The 16,383-nt window shown below is 33.8% G+C and overlaps 1 non-coding gene across 1 annotated transcript; it reads left to right on the forward strand.

The window, feature by feature from the left end:
• Positions 1-14,696: 14,696 nt before the first annotated feature.
• Positions 14,697-14,778, forward strand: Trnas-uga (transfer RNA serine (anticodon UGA)). Its single transcript has one exon. It is a non-coding gene; the product is annotated as a tRNA-Ser (tRNA).
• Positions 14,779-16,383: the final 1,605 nt, after the last annotated feature.

The raw sequence follows: 16,383 nt of genomic DNA on the forward strand, positions 1-16,383 counted from the left end.
TGAGACCCATGCTTGCCAAAGTGCCCTCTGTACATCAACTGTGTATTCAAAACAGAAAAATAATTAGCAGATGAATTATTTCCAAAAAGGTAAACATATATCTTATTATAAAACTGAAACCATATAACATTTATCTCGCTCATATACATGTATGTTGCTATGTCTGCTTTACAAGACAAATCAGGGATACAGGATGTAGAAGTAAAGGCATATATACAATTGCAATTGTTTTAAAAAAATACTTGTGTTTTGTGTGTTCATTAGCTATTCAAGACCAATATAAATATTGCATTTATCACCTAATGAGGTGTTTTCATGGCTCTATTGATAGTATGACAGAACATACCAATTAAATCGATGTATTGTAATCAGGGCATTCTCGTTCTTAATATAAACAACATCATTCTCAACTTGCATGGGATACCTAGTATATCCTTATGTCACACATATCATTCACTGCTTGCTTGGGTGACGTAGTATATCATTATGTCACATGAACATCATTCAGTACTGGCTTGGGTGATGTAGTATATCATTATGTCACACCAACATCATTCTCAACTTGCATGGGATACCTAGTATATCGTTATGCACACATATCATTCACTACTTGCATGGGTGACGTTATATATCATTATGTCACACCAACATCATTCTCTACTTGCTTGGGATACGTAGTATATCATTATGTCACACAAAAGGAGAGTTCTCTATTGCAAAAGGCATTAGGCCAATAAAACTTAAACATTGGATTTTTCTGAACATATTTTTTATATAAACGCATACAGCCCGTCTGTAGATCTGCCATAGTCATTAGCACTTTTCTATGGAATTCCATAGAAAATATTATGGAATTCTACGGAAATCGATGGAAATCCATGGAATTTGATGGAATTCCATCCACTTGCCAATTTTCCATCTGAAGCTGTTATGGAATTCCACGGAATCTCGACTAAAATTCCATGCATTTCCACGGAATGTATGGAAAACACCATGGAAAGTTGGACTTAGCCATTTTTTTCAACGGAAATCATTATGGAAAATAACTTATACATTTTCTTGGATGGAAATTAATGGAAAATAACTTAGAAAATTTTCGCTGGTTGTCTGAAATGTATTTGTAGTTTAATACATGTATGAATTTATTTGCATAATGTATTTTGTATTTAAAAGAAAAAGCAATAAAGATAATTATAAATTTGTTCTAGAAATTGGAACAGTTCTGGAACTGTTCCATATTTGTGTTCTAAAACGTATGTTCTGGAATTGTTCCAAAACAGGTTTTTTAGAATAAATCCAGAACATTTGTGGAAAATGGCTTAGGACTGAAACTGTTCCAATAATTTGAAGAACCTTTTTAGAACATTTAAAGGACAAAATATGGTCAAAAATTTCTAAAAATGTTTTAAAATGTAGTTCTAGAACACATCTAGAACGCTTTAAGAACCAGTAAGTTCTACAAAAGTTCTAATGGGGAATAAGAACACATATAGAACACCTTACACTTACAAATAGCCAAATAGACTTAATAGTAGCGACAGCAGCAGCAGCAGTAGTAGTAGTAGTTGTAGATGTAGTAGCTGTATTAGTAGTAGTAGTTGTTGTTGTTGTAGTAGGTGTTGTTGTTGTAGTAATTGATGTAGTAGCAGTAGTGTTTTTTATATCAGTAGAGGTTGTGGTGGTAGTAGTAGTAGTAGAAGTAGTAGCATTAACAGTTTACGTAGCAATAGTAGTAGCAATAGAAGTAGCAGTAGTAGCAGTTGTTGCTGTAGTAGCAGTTGTTGCTGCTGCTGTTGCTGCTGTTGTTGTTGCTGCTGTTGTTGTTGCTGATGTTGCTGCTGTTATTGTTGCTGTTGTTGTTGGTGGTGGTGTTGTTGTTGCTGTAGTAATTAAAGTAGTAGTTCTGCAGAAGTAGGAGTAGTTGTTACTTTCAAAGCAATTTCTACAAGTTTAAATTCCTTAACCCTGTCCAAGTGGTATACACACTGTTTTTTTCTCAATATCAAACTCAGCCAGTCCAGGTTGTCAAATAACAATTTATCTGATAAGCCAAGCATGTGTTGTACATCAGATGTTGGGTATGTTTGCTGCAAATCTATTGGTTATAATATATAACAGCTTTTTCTAATTGGCTGAATTCAAATACAGAAAGTTTACCTGTTAGATTGAAACATGAAACATGGTGGACAATGTACTGGTTTAACTTGTTAAAATAAAGTTAAAGAAATTTAACAAACAGAAGAGTTCATTAGTTTTTCCATTAAAAACACTTTCTTAAAATACTTCTGTATTTATATCATTTGGAAAGTGACATGAAATATTGCTAAAGAGTGATGCATACAGTGTTTGAGCAGTCTGTCTAGGAATAGAACAACAACTGAAGGTTTGTGATTTTTATTATTTCTAAATATTCCTTTAATTTTAATCTTCTCATGACATTATTGTAGACCTTTTTATGTGATATTTGAGGTTTTACTATGGCAAATATTAGTTTAAAAGCAGCTGTCACCCAAATTTTCACTTAGTGGAGTTTGCAGGTTGAAAAAGGAAGTAATAAGACCTATGTGGAGAAATTAATAACGTTGAATGTAGTATCGGAATTTTATCATGCAAGGTTATGGAACTGCAGGCTAAGTTTTGTACTGTGCATGTTGAGCACTCAATGCTCATTTATGGTGTTAATGTTTATTATTATCTCCCGCCATAGGCGGAGGGATATTGTTTTGGCGTTGTCTGTCCGTCCTTCCATCCTTCCGTATGGCATTGTACACCATTAGTTAATAACAGAGTTATGGCCCTTTGTATCTTGAAAAAATGCTTGTTTTAGTGTCAAATATAATACTAATGTGTCCAGAAGCATGTTGGCGGGGGATGTCAATTCAACGTATTGCTTGTAAATAAAAAAATAAACCAATGGAATTGGTTTTTAGGTATCTGAGTGTGCATTTTCATACCAATAGAATTACACATCATTCTAATTATAGCAATAATAAATTTGTACTAATCATACCAACAAATTAAGTTATGCTTAGTGCTTTGCGATGTATTCACTTCGTTTTTAGTTCTCTTTCTAAAGACCATTTAACAACTTAATATTTAAAACAATTCATGAATTACGTTCCCTCAATATATTCATTATGTGCTTTAATTACCATTGACCAGTTGATGGAAGATACTGCAGAGTTTGGCAGGGAAATAATCCAACAGCATTTACCTAGAGGACTTACAGGGCCAAAAATTCATGGTAAATATTGTCATGCCCTGGGCTAGATAAGTTATTTAATGTTAACCACCTGAAAGTATTTTGTCTTTTTGGAATTCAATATATTGGTCTAAGTCAGTTACACTTTTCTGGATCATGGGATAACTTTAAAAGTTCTAAGTATTTTTTCATGAAACTTGAAACATGAACAGATGACAATAAGGACATTTTGCATGTCATTTCATGTTGTTTATAATGCAAGAATTCTGGTTGCTATGGCAACAAATATATTTAACAAACTTAAAATAGTGAAGTTTAACAGGTAGGGGACCATATTGCTTTGCAATCTCTTGTTATAGTTTGAATGTAAATAACTCTTTGTTTTAGACATTATTATGATTTTTTTTCTGTAGAGCACATGTGAGCAGCATACAATATACCTCATACCAAAAAGGACCCGGAGGCAGTGACTGGTGTTCAATATTCTCAGAAGAAAAGGAAAATGGCAGTGGAAGACTTGGACAAACGTTTTTAAAAACTAGCCTCTGTGTTAAGCCTGGCAGTCTGTGGCTGGTGACATGTTTTATTTTGGTTATGGTTTGCATAAAAAGACCATTTATTTATTTTGTGAATAGTATTTTGTGTTTGTTTTTTGTGTTAATTTATTTGTTGTTTTTTTAATTTAGGAATTTGAAACTTGGATAATTGAATTAAGTCCGTGTTCAACAGTACTGAGCATAGTATAATAAATAACAAATTTACAGCAGTTGTTAATTTGTTATGTATTATTATTAACTATGCTCAGTACTTGAATACTGGCTGTCTGCATGGGAATTTTTTTTCTAGAAAGTTGGTTTCAGACTTAAATGTTTGAAATTAACCTTCGGAACTTTTCTAGAATTGTACTGGAACACATCAACTAGAACTGAACTTTTGTTATCATACTGAAAGTGTTCTAGAATTAATAAGGAACAGTTGTTGAACATTAAAATTTATGAGAAAAAACTCTAGAACAATTGTGCGTGATGTGTGTGTGTGCATGTAATTGTGTGAGTTTATTAACATATGTGAGAAAGGAGGTATACTTGTCATAAGAGAAATGTAAAATTCTACTTCTATGTTTTATATTGTGCCTTTTATAAGTTTTTCTTTTCTCACCTGTATATTATGCGTGCATGTTTATGGATGTGTTTTTGAATGTGTGCATGCATGCCTGTGGTTAAGAGAGTTGGTACTATGAAAATGTAAAACCACTCATTTTTGAGTACTGTGACTGCATGTGTGTGGTTAATGATTGATGCCAGATCTTGTTCTTATTTAACTTCTATGATGAAACCTTTAGTTACATTCACATTTGTTTTTCAAAATCAATAAAATGCCTTTGATCTATAATCTGTTTTTTTTTCTATTTTATTCCAGCTTTTTATTAAATTCCATAGCTTTTCACGGAATTCCACGGCATTTTATGGAATTCCACGGCATACTATGGAATTCCACGGCGTTCTATGGAATTCCACGGCGTTCTATGGAATGCCACGGCATTCTATGGAATTCTACGGAATTCTACGGCATTCTATGGAATTCCACGGCATTCTATGGAATTCCACGGCATTATATGGAGTGCCACGGAATTCTATGGAATTCCACGGCATTTTATGGAATTCCATCCCATATCAAGTCCCCCGACTGTTTTTTTTTTTCTCACTTTTCCATTGATTTCATGGCATCGGATGGAAAGTTAGTGCCAATACTCCACGGAATTCCATCTAACGATTTCCATAGAATTCCATATGATTCCACGGCAGATCTACAGACGGGAACTGTATTCCTTAATTTCATAATCGACCTTCATAAACACTGCATTAGTACATAGTAAACTTTGTTAAGATTCACTGTTCTCAATTTATAAAGCGTTGAACATGAGTTCACAAATAGCTTCAGGTATACTATAGACAAGAACACAAATGCTTTATAATCGCTAAAACAAAAAAAAACAATTTAATATAACAAGAAATATCTTTACAATAGATATTCGGCGTAAATACTAACTTTGAAATAAAGTTTGAAAATAACAGTGTCTAAATAATTAAATTGAAATAAAATAACTATAATTATGGGTTTTTTTCCACAATTTTGCATATACACGGTCACCGCATGAAATGTGTGTATTTATGTCAAACCACACATTAGTGTCAGTAGATACAAATATGCTACGGGAGTTCACATCATATCGTTCTCACATGGCTTACTACGAGTTTATTTTATCACTATCGAAATATATCGTATTTTAATATTTGATTAACAGGCAGTTTTGTTTTGATACATTTAAATCACACTTTCATAGCCGCTTCATGCAAAATGGGTCTTACGGCGTTTGGGCCAGCCTAGCTCAAGCACTGCCTGCGCATTTGCGCAGTCTGGTCAGAGGCCAAGCTATCCCCTATAAATTCACTCAAAGTTGTCATAGTCTAATTATGCATCTCCTGATCAGACTGCAAGATGCGTAGGCTGGGTGAGCTATTGCTATGATAGGCGCATATGGCATAAGACCCATTTTTGCATGACACAGGTCTTTAAAAATCTCATAGCATATTGTAAATGGCACAATCGAGCACAATGCTTTTCAATATAAAATTGAACTTAAAATAGCAAATATAGCAAACCGGGTAAATAAGGGTAGCCTATTAGAATGATTTCCAGAGGTGCTGATCAAGTACAGCAAACATTTGTGTTATGTATTTTAAGCAGTGTTTATTTTCTAATCTTGAATGCAAAACTGTGTTTATCAATAGTCAATTAAGACTTCCCCTGACAATTAAGTGACCAAATACAGACCCTGAAATTCTGCGAGATGGGTTGTAACATAACCAGTAATGCAACTGGGCCACAATTTGTGTCTATTTGTCGTTTAAATATGCAGTGAGTAGTCTGTTCAAGAGATTTCTCTCAAATCAACCAATAAAATATTTGAATGTATTCAATCGTGTCTGCTGGTTTTATGTATAGGTCATTCAAGGTGAAAAGCTGGGTAAAACATCAAATGCCGAAAAAGTGCATAAGTGTTCGATAACGATGTTAAGGTCAGAGGCTGGTTAACACCATGTGAACTGTTAGGGTAAAATGTTATGTATCAACAAACAAAGTACGGGTCAACAGCACTGTGTTTATGACTACTTACATGTAATTCATGAGTAAAAAGTATGGCTCGCAGATTTATTTTTTATTTATTTTCACCAATTATTTTATTGTATATTTTGAATTTGTTTATGGTGTTAATATGATAAAAGTTTTCTAAAGAGACTTTCCATCATGAATTTATTTTCTTAGTGTTATAGGTATCATCAATATTCCAACAGTGTTCATATAGTAGTTCAGTGCTCACACTGGCCTTCAGAAAATAATAGCCATAATGTTTTCCTTAAAAAAAATACCGGGTAGTAGCCAAAACAGACGTATACTTTTTCAGCAAAATGGTACTGAAGGCAAAAAGAAAAAAACAATTAATCTCATTTTATCTATGTTTTATCAAATGTATATCTAATGGATTTAAGTTATAATATATACTTAAAAACAAGCTTAATATCAGTGTCGTTTTATTATAAAATATTATCATGTCTTTACAATTAAGAATACAATCAAGGTTGTGGGTGTGACTTAACAAACCAGACATCAGCTACAGTTACATACATATATACTTTAAAATAAAACGATAAATACTTTTATTAAAATACTATTAATAAAAGAAGAAATCTGTCCTTTCAAATTAATCAATTTTTAAAGTCTGTCCAGGTGCAAGTTCTGCAGGGGACAAAAATATTTTTAAAATTTTCACTCGTCCTGCAAACACATGCACTCGTCCTTCAAATATGTGTGAAATAAAGATTGCAAAGGGGTGATATGACTAATAAAGTTACACCGACTGCTGTTTTCCTTTTTTCTTATGCTTACGTGCTTTCCGTTTCGGACGTTTGAACATTTCCCCCGCCCCCTTTAACGAACGCTCGTATGTCAGACATTTTTCAGACGAAATTCAGACTGGTTTAAAACCGTACTTAGCGGTAAAATAATTCTTTAAATATCAATACTTACCGTGAATGCAATTGGATGGTTCCCTGTCATCATGGACGCGCAAATTTTACACCAAAAACCCAATATTTAATCGGGACACAGTCTCGCATAACAACGCGCACCTGCTGTATGAAATTAACAATTACAATTTCCAGTTCATTTGCATGCTACTTTCGGAATAGATATGCTTTAAGAAAATGATTTTATTTAATGAAAAAGAGTCTTACTGGTCAGAAAATACATATTTTAACATCAGCTTTTTTTCACTGTAGGACGAGAGCTTTAGGGAAATTCACTCGTCCTTTCAAGATTTCACTCGTCAATACAAGCGGACGAGTGGAATTTTTGTCCCCTGTTCTGGTTAGTACATTACAAAATATTGTCAACCAGACCATCCGTAACACCGCATATGTATTCATCATTCTATAAAAATGTTATAAAGAACGCTGAAAGTAAATTAAAATTGACAAACCGTACCGTTTCCGAAAACAACTGTCCGAAAACATGTAGAAATATCTCATTTGCACATGAAATGAAATATGAATATCGTTTGACTGCAGAAAATAAAACCCGTAACCTTGCGAATACGCAAATAATATACAGTATAGCCAACGCGGAACAAAGTTTTTAGCGATCCCAGCGGCAAGATGAAACGAGTTGATGCCGTGTCAGCTGTTGAAGCCGCGTCAGTATGCGGTGGCAAGTCGCATTTCGCCGCGAAGCTACGCATCTGTCCACCGAGGCAAGCCGCAATTCGCGACATGATGCCGAGTGGATGTGCATCATAAAATAAATAAAAAATCTTTTTAAAATGATTAGGTACATGTAGTTAACAAATTTTAAAAGAACAATTATAATAATATTTAAGATCATAATAAATTTAATGTGCGCGGATTGTATTAGCATTTACATGTAAGCATAGTTAATGTGTCTGGCCAATTAAGTTTGGCTCCCGCCCGTAGTGTATGTATTTCACACATAAACAAGGACACTTAATTATGTTTTCGCATATACATGTACAAGTGGTCAAGGCTCCAGCATCTGGTGGATTTATAAATTAATTGCATGTTGTTTTTGCTTTTATATTTTTGCTGAGAAAATTAGCAGTTTACTACGTCAGATTTGTGTAAAAAATTACACAGTTTAAAATAAACTATTCAGTCATGTGACAGATTTATTTTAAACCGTGTAATTTTAAGACAAATCTGACGTTACGTATAGTCATTGTAATTGTGTTGGATTTGTGTCATTGCGACACAACTTTGTTTTAGTTTTTAACGGGATTATTGTTCAGCCTTGCCCTTTCTAAATCAGGTCAATGGTATTGCCACCATTTACATTATTCAGATTCTTAATATATTCATATTTTATGGCATTTTTTATTTAAAAGAAAGGACGAGGCTGTCCAGTAACCCGGGTATGTTGGCTGCATTGCATCCCCTCACTTCCCTCTTGACACCCCACCCTTTTCCCTTCAAATTCGAAGAGCCATGTCGGACTGGAGTGCACGGTGCAGGGCCTTATACCTTGCAAAACCCTTATTTAGCCCTATCCAGGGTAATACCAATTCTTTGGTATTATTGTAAATTTTCTTAGTATTGCTTTTTTTCCATCATAGCAAATTTTGTACCTTGCATTTCCTTATTTCTTGTTAAAATTGCTATTTTATACAGCAAATTCCCTTATTTTTGTGTTAAATTAATATTCGATATAGCAAATGTCCTTATTTTTGTGTTAAATTGCTATTTTATTTAGCAAATGTCCTTATTTTTGTGTTAAATTGCTATTTTATTTAGCAGATAAGGTACTTTTGTACTATTTTCTCTCTTGTTATCCCCAATATTTAATTAATATTGGTTGGATAAGAGCACTTTGTGGGTTTTCCCCTGCATTGAGGTATTATTTGGTCTTTTTTACCAATTTTATATCACACTGTTTTAATTTTCCTTCAATTGTTTTCATACTTTTTTTCCACTAGGCCACGACTTTTATATTTCTTGGTTTACAAAACCGCCGACCCTAATTTTTGGAAAATGGGAAAAAAAATAAAATCGGAAAATCGTCTTTTTTTTATATATTTTATTCCCGACCGCACTGAAAAACGAGCGAAACGAGAAAAAAAACGATCCGGTTTGAGTACGGTTGCGAATAAAATCAAGTAAGTACAATCAACGATTGGTTCACATATATTACAGAGATCGGGATATTTTTCAGTGTGACACAGTATGTACCAGTCCTTTTATGGGCACTTCTCAAAATTTATTTAATTACAGACAATAGGAAAATCAGCGTCAGTAAAATGTCGACCGCATCAAAATTTATTTCCGAGTCTGTGACGCAACTATATTGTTTAACATGTTTATTATATCAAACAAACCCGATATTATAGTAGATAAAAAAGTATTACCTTGCAATTTGATAATTAGTATAAATAATCCAATAAAACACTGCCATTATTTACGATGTATGTGTTTGGGAATTTTGTAAACACGTCCGCCATAGTTTATAAGAACTGTACAGAAAGTTTGGAAATCGGAACAAATCGGTATATCTCGGAAAATCATTGATAAATGTATTTGTCGTTTTAATGCTTAGGGCCGAGTAATTTCGGCAAATCGGAACTCAACTTGCGTAAAATACTAGCTCAATTAACTGTTAAACTCCGCCTCCGTTCTCTGCAAAAGATTCGAATGCGGAGCTATGCACGTGCTATTATTAAATTGGAGTATTGCAATTGAGAAACAAACGCACGATTGGTTCGGCATGTTGATTGCTAGACAAAGGAAGCCAATTTTGTCGGCGCGAAATTTGTCGCTTTATTGCTTCAGACAGCAAGCGGCTTTCCTTTGATGACGTCAAACTGTCAATTCACACAGACTGCACATTTTCGGAAGACTTTAACTGGCTCCTTGTTTACAATTCCAGTAAAAACACTTGCAAACATTAAACTTTGGATTAAATTATCAAAATAAAGCAAAAGCCAAGTTGACAAATATGATTGTATTAATTCGCGTCAGTTCAAATAAGACGTTTTGCGTTGTAAATCAACGAGTTTTCATGACAACAACAACTTTAACAAACATTACAGCCACGCCGCGGGGATCGATCTACGTCGATTTTTTTTCATGGACGATGTCATAAGTCCAATAAGAGCAAACACATACTTTGTGTATGAGTAGTTTATCTTATATAAGATTTATGCAACGGGCATCGCATTGCGTAATGGTGCGCATCGAATTACGGAAATGAAGCGCAGTTTTTCGTTTTAATGGGAGAAGAACGCATGTCATTTAATGGAGTGTTTAAAATTGCCTGATGTTACAAAAGGTGCTTTTAGGTGACTCATTTCATTTGAAGATATAGATGTGTTTCATTGCATAATTTGATTTTTCGTCTCTGTGTTAAGGTTATAAAAGATATGATGTCTTTGTTCTGATGTTATTAGTATTAACTTATTTTTCCAATGATGTTTTTTTTTTTTTTTTTTTTCGACCGCCCGATGGACCATTTTCAAAATAATTTTTGTAAACCAATAAAAAAAAAAGTCGTGGCCCTACCGTGCACTCCCTCTGGTCCATGGGAAACAACCGTCATAGACTCCACCTCCACAATTACCTCCCTTAGACCAACCTATTGGTAATGCCCCTTCTGGTTTATTCCCCACTCACGCCAGCCTACACTTCCAAATCTCTCCTTCTTTAAACCCTCCAGGGTGGCATATAGTACTGTACATAATGTAAATAATCTACTTTAATGTATAAATTTATCTGTCCTGTCTCATTCTTAACTGTAAAGTTCATTTTTTTACGTATAATTTTTATGTGGCCCTATAAAGGTGACCGTTTGGCGACACGTAATCATTATCCTTGTTTTTATAAGGGTTATTACAAATATCCCTTTTAAATATTGTCTTAACGCCACTCTGGGGGGTCGTCTCTTCTTCATAGCCCAATTCTCATGAGGTTCCAAAAAGACAGGGTCTTATGTTGGAGCATTACGGCTATATTCCCTGTCTGCAAGTGTCCAGCATTTAAGCAGCCAGTTAAGGGAAACGGCCAAATTGGCTGCTTAAGCGGGGTGGCCTCTTAAGAGGGGGTTGGGTCATAGGGAGTCTGGAGTTCAGATTTACATCTATCTCTTGTCTTTATTATGCATCTAAAACATATACAGTCAATCTTGTATTAAGAGACCACTCAAGGGAGTAATCAAAAGTGGTCTCTTAATAAAATGGTCTTTAAATAAAAAAGGCCATTCCAGAAGAATGCTTACCCTCAATTTTAATCTATATGAAGGATAATCTCTTTTGTCAACAATGATTTTAACTTTTATAATAAAATGAATATTAACACAATACATAAACAATATTTTACTTATAATGTGTTTTATTTTTTCACTTATTATAAATTATCATATATTATAAATGAATTGTGTGTACATATTTATTTGCAAAAACAACATAGACAAGGAAATATTTTTCACGTTTTTTTTCACTGACACATAATTTTCCACGTCTTCAAGCGTCTCGGCGTTACGCTTAAGAATGTTCTGAATTTGAGTTTTACCGACTCCAAACTCATCTGCAATTTTACGTGCACTTTTACTCTTTGACGATTCCGAAACCCTAATTTTCTCGTTCAACGTTAACACTTTTCGTTTGACATTTTAATTTCTGCATGTACGCTTAAGGAAATCTGACTCGATTATGATATATAATGAGCTGAAAAAATTAAAACACGTCAATTGAAAACAAACAAACAGACCTGATTGGAATTTTTTTAAGTAAATAACAATGTGATTGGCTAACAAATATCTACTAATTAGCATAATTACAAATTGGTAATGTACGGATTTCGACAGATGTTGCCGATTAATAGTTTATTTTCCGCACTTCTCAGGAAATGTTTGTCGCGTACAGTGCATTGTTTCTGCACCTGTTATCTATACTCGAGAAAAATCGGCGTTGTCTCTTAACGTTCCACATAGTAAACTTTTTAAGCTGTAGACTGTGCATAAAACGTTCCTCTATTATTGAACTCAGTAAATTAATATGCAGTCTACAACAATACCGGTCAGAACCGGTCAACAAGACAAAGCATAATCATAATGGTTGGTGTGAAAACAAAGCAGCGGTGTAACAGTACATCTAATCGGCTTAGATAAACAATTAACACGGATTTGTCCCTGAAAGATCAATACATTAACCACTTTTACCTCCTAGTGGTCGCTTAATTCAAGATTTGGTCATCAAAATACATAGAAATCAGCGGTCGCTGGTCGCGTGAGACAAAAGTCGCTGAATACAATATCATTATATAGCGAAAAAGCTCCGAGGGATTTCAAAATGGTCGCATATGACAAAGGTCGCTTAATACAAGTGGTCGCATCCACAAGATTGACTGTATATATATATATATATATAGAGACATAGCTATATCAATAATATGCATATCCTAAGTGGAACAAGAGATGTGTTTGTCAGAAACACAATGCCCCCTATTGCGCTGCTTAGAAGTATAAATTTGACCTTTGACCTTGAAGGATGTCCTTAACCTTTCACAACTCAAAATGTGCAGCTCTGTGAGATACACATGCATGCCAAATATAAAGTTGCAATCTTCAATATTGCAAAATTTATGACCAAGGTTAGAGTTTTGACTCTGCCTTGAAGCCATACATTTGACCTTTTACCATGAAGGATGACCTTGACCTTTCACCCCTCAAAGTGCACGGATCCATGAGATACACATGCATGCCAAATATCAAGTTGCTATCTTCAATATTGCAAAAGTTATGAACAACCTTAAAGTTTTGGGACAGACACACACATACAATGACAGACAGACAGGCCAAAAACAATGTACCCCCAATCATTTGATCCGGATCATACAAAGTATATATTTTTCCCAAAAAGGGGACCTAAAAATTTCCAAATGAAGGTTTCTAAAAAACATTTTTTTTTATTTCAACATCTTGTTCATCTTTCATCCAGCCAAATAAGTCATTAGTGCCTTAGTAAAATAATACTGAAAACACTTCTATCCCTATTTTGAAGCATTTTTTTTATTTTATAACTAAGCAATAAAAAAAGATATATCATGTTCAAACCAAGAAATAACTTGACACAAATAAAAATCGATTTTGATTTTCGATCAAAAGTCACTAAACCATGCAACATACACCCCAGGTTCATGGTTTATTGAAGCATAGTTGACAGCCGCAAAACCATGTTACATAAGCCGCAGGGTCATGATTTATTGAAGCCTAGTAGACAGCCGCTAAACCATGTTACATACGCGCCATGGTCTTGATTTATTAAAACATTGTAGACAGCCACTAAATCATGTTAAATACGCCCCAGGGCTAATGATTTGTTGATAAATAGTAGACAGCCGCTAAACCATGTTACGTAAGCCCCAGGGTCATTATTTATTGATAAATAATAGACAGCCGCAAAACCATGTTACAATACATTTCAACCTAGTGTAAAGTAAATATTCTAACTGCACAAATAGTTTTGGAATACCAACATAATTAAAGGCACCTCTCACAATGCAATAGTTTCCAGTGAAATAAACATAACTGTTTTGCATAACAACTGATGCCTTTCAATTTACATTTAATTATATTTGGTGAACTGAGGCTATAAGAATCTACTCAATAAGCTATTGTCTTATTTTATAAAACTTTTATTATGTTTTAGACTCCATGCTTCATATCAGATGTTTTATGTCTTGAATAAATGTATCAAGAGTATTTGTTAGTACTATACTGACTACAGTAAAGGTGGAATGATATATCGTTTTAGGTGTCCCGCTTTTGGGTCAAATGTCCCGACAATTTTTTATGGAATGTCCCGCTTTGGGCCTAAAAAATTATGGCATGTATGCACATAAGAGATTAGCCCTCCCCCCCCCCCCCCCATTAAATCATAAACATTAATCCTTATCACAGTATCAGTGTGCCATCTATAGGCCTAACAAAGGGGTGTTGATAGACTTTTGATTGGCTGAGCCACCATCTATTTGAAAACAAGCGACTTTGATTGGCTGGAGACAGGAAGTTATGTTTTGAAAACAAAGGGGGTTTTCATCAACTGACTTTGAGCTTTAAGGTATAATTGAGTAACATTAAGACTTATAATTCTAGTTTAAGGTAGCGCACCTCTAATGATTTCCCGCGATTTATTTTTGGTCATTGCCGATCTCAAATGATCGTTTATTTCCGAGAGATGCATTTTATTTTTTTCAAACTTCGAATTTTGATATGTGTTTACCTAATTCATTTAGAATACATTATTTTTACAATAAATATTGACTTCGATCCAATTATCATCTGAAAAATACGATTTCGCGATTACTTCAAAGATCGACAAACATTTTTACCTGTTTACTTATGGATATTTAATTAAAGATTGCACTGATGTGAAGTTGTCGTGGCCGAGTGGTTAAGGCGATGGACTTGAAATCTTTTGGGATCTTCCTGCGCAGGTTCGAATCCTGCCGACATCGCATACTTTTTGCGACGCGTTTGATTTCTTTTCTAACGTAATTTGATTTAATATAGCATATAAGCTATATTTATTGTCAAATATGTTGAAAATTGTAAGAACATCCTTCAATTTTTAAAATTAAAACAACGTTATGACTAAATTGGGTAATTTACTGCTGAAAATACGAATGATGCATGTTGTATTTTTATTTTTAATTCAAAAAGTAAACGGTATATCTGTCTATTTCTTGGTATTTTTGCTGTAAATAGTGTTTCTATAAAAAAAATAGTTTAAAATATAACTTAAATGATACTATTTAGAATTTTATGACACTTTGTTTTTAACCGACTCAATTTTTACTTGGCTGAAATCACTTACATTTCATGGCGCTATTCCATAGATAAAAAATTGTAAAAAATAAATGTCTTTAAAATAATACTTATTTCATCTTGTTTAAACTTTGAACACCTTTACTGCATCTGTACACACCAACTGCATGCCCATATTTGGAAATCTGAATGAATTATAGCCTTTTATATACCCCAGGGGTGAAAATAAACTGGACAAAAGCTGATCGTGAGGGTCGTTTTGAAAAAATCGGTATATTTTTTTTTAAAGCATGGAAAGCCTACCTACAAATTTGAATGTAGTTCAGTGAAATGATTCTGATTAAGAAAATAATTAATTAAATTATATTTGGATATGTGCCCATTAGAGGTGCGCTACCTTAAAATGTCTTGAATAACTTTCAGCATGAAGTATTGTGTGGTGAAAACAATGTGTATTTACTACAATGTGTAAATCAACAATAAGTTTGTTGCAAAGGAGATTCAAAGTGGATGGTTAAAGTGATATGGTCTCATAATTCATCAACTGCCTGTTATCTTGGAATACTGAAGAACAGTTGTTTTAGGTTTGTATTTTCATTTTTACATCACTTTTTTATTTAGTTTTATATTGAATTAATTATGATCATTATCATATTTATGTATTGTCACTGGGAAATGTAAATGGATAAGTAGAAATGTAATGCAATTATAAGGAAAAACAACACCATTTGAATAATTATGGCTGTATTTTATGATTATTGTCATCTTAAATGTTATTTATACCTATTTCTGGTCATTAATGAACAGATTTCTTTCCCACATATTGAATGAAAACTTTTATATTTTAAATTTGAAGGTTAAACTCCCAAGGTGAAATTTACATTGATTGTTAGATTCTTTGGATAGAATATTCCTGCCAAAAGACAGCAGAAGGGGGACTTACTGATGTATGGATTTTGACACCAGATTTTACCCTGCACGAGCAGGCCAACTTGAGGAGATCAGGAGTGGGAAAACCGAGCCCTGTCCTTGACCAAGAAAAGTTGGATTTGTTGAGAGGTAAAACTATACAGGTTTTAGCATTTGAAAGGCGTCACACTTCCGACCAGTCCACACAGCCAAATGAGACCACATATCTTGGTACATTTTCAAACAGTATTTTCTACCACACGAAATTTCTTTTTATTATTTATGACAAGCGTTAAGTCACATGTGATCACAGGATTTAAATTGCAAAAATAAACAAACAAAAACAACAAGCAAACAAACTTGTTTTGGTTTAAATTAATAATATT

This window comes from Dreissena polymorpha, chromosome 6 (assembly GCF_020536995.1).
Source record: "Dreissena polymorpha isolate Duluth1 chromosome 6, UMN_Dpol_1.0, whole genome shotgun sequence".
NCBI classification, from domain to species: domain Eukaryota; kingdom Metazoa; phylum Mollusca; class Bivalvia; order Myida; family Dreissenidae; genus Dreissena; species Dreissena polymorpha.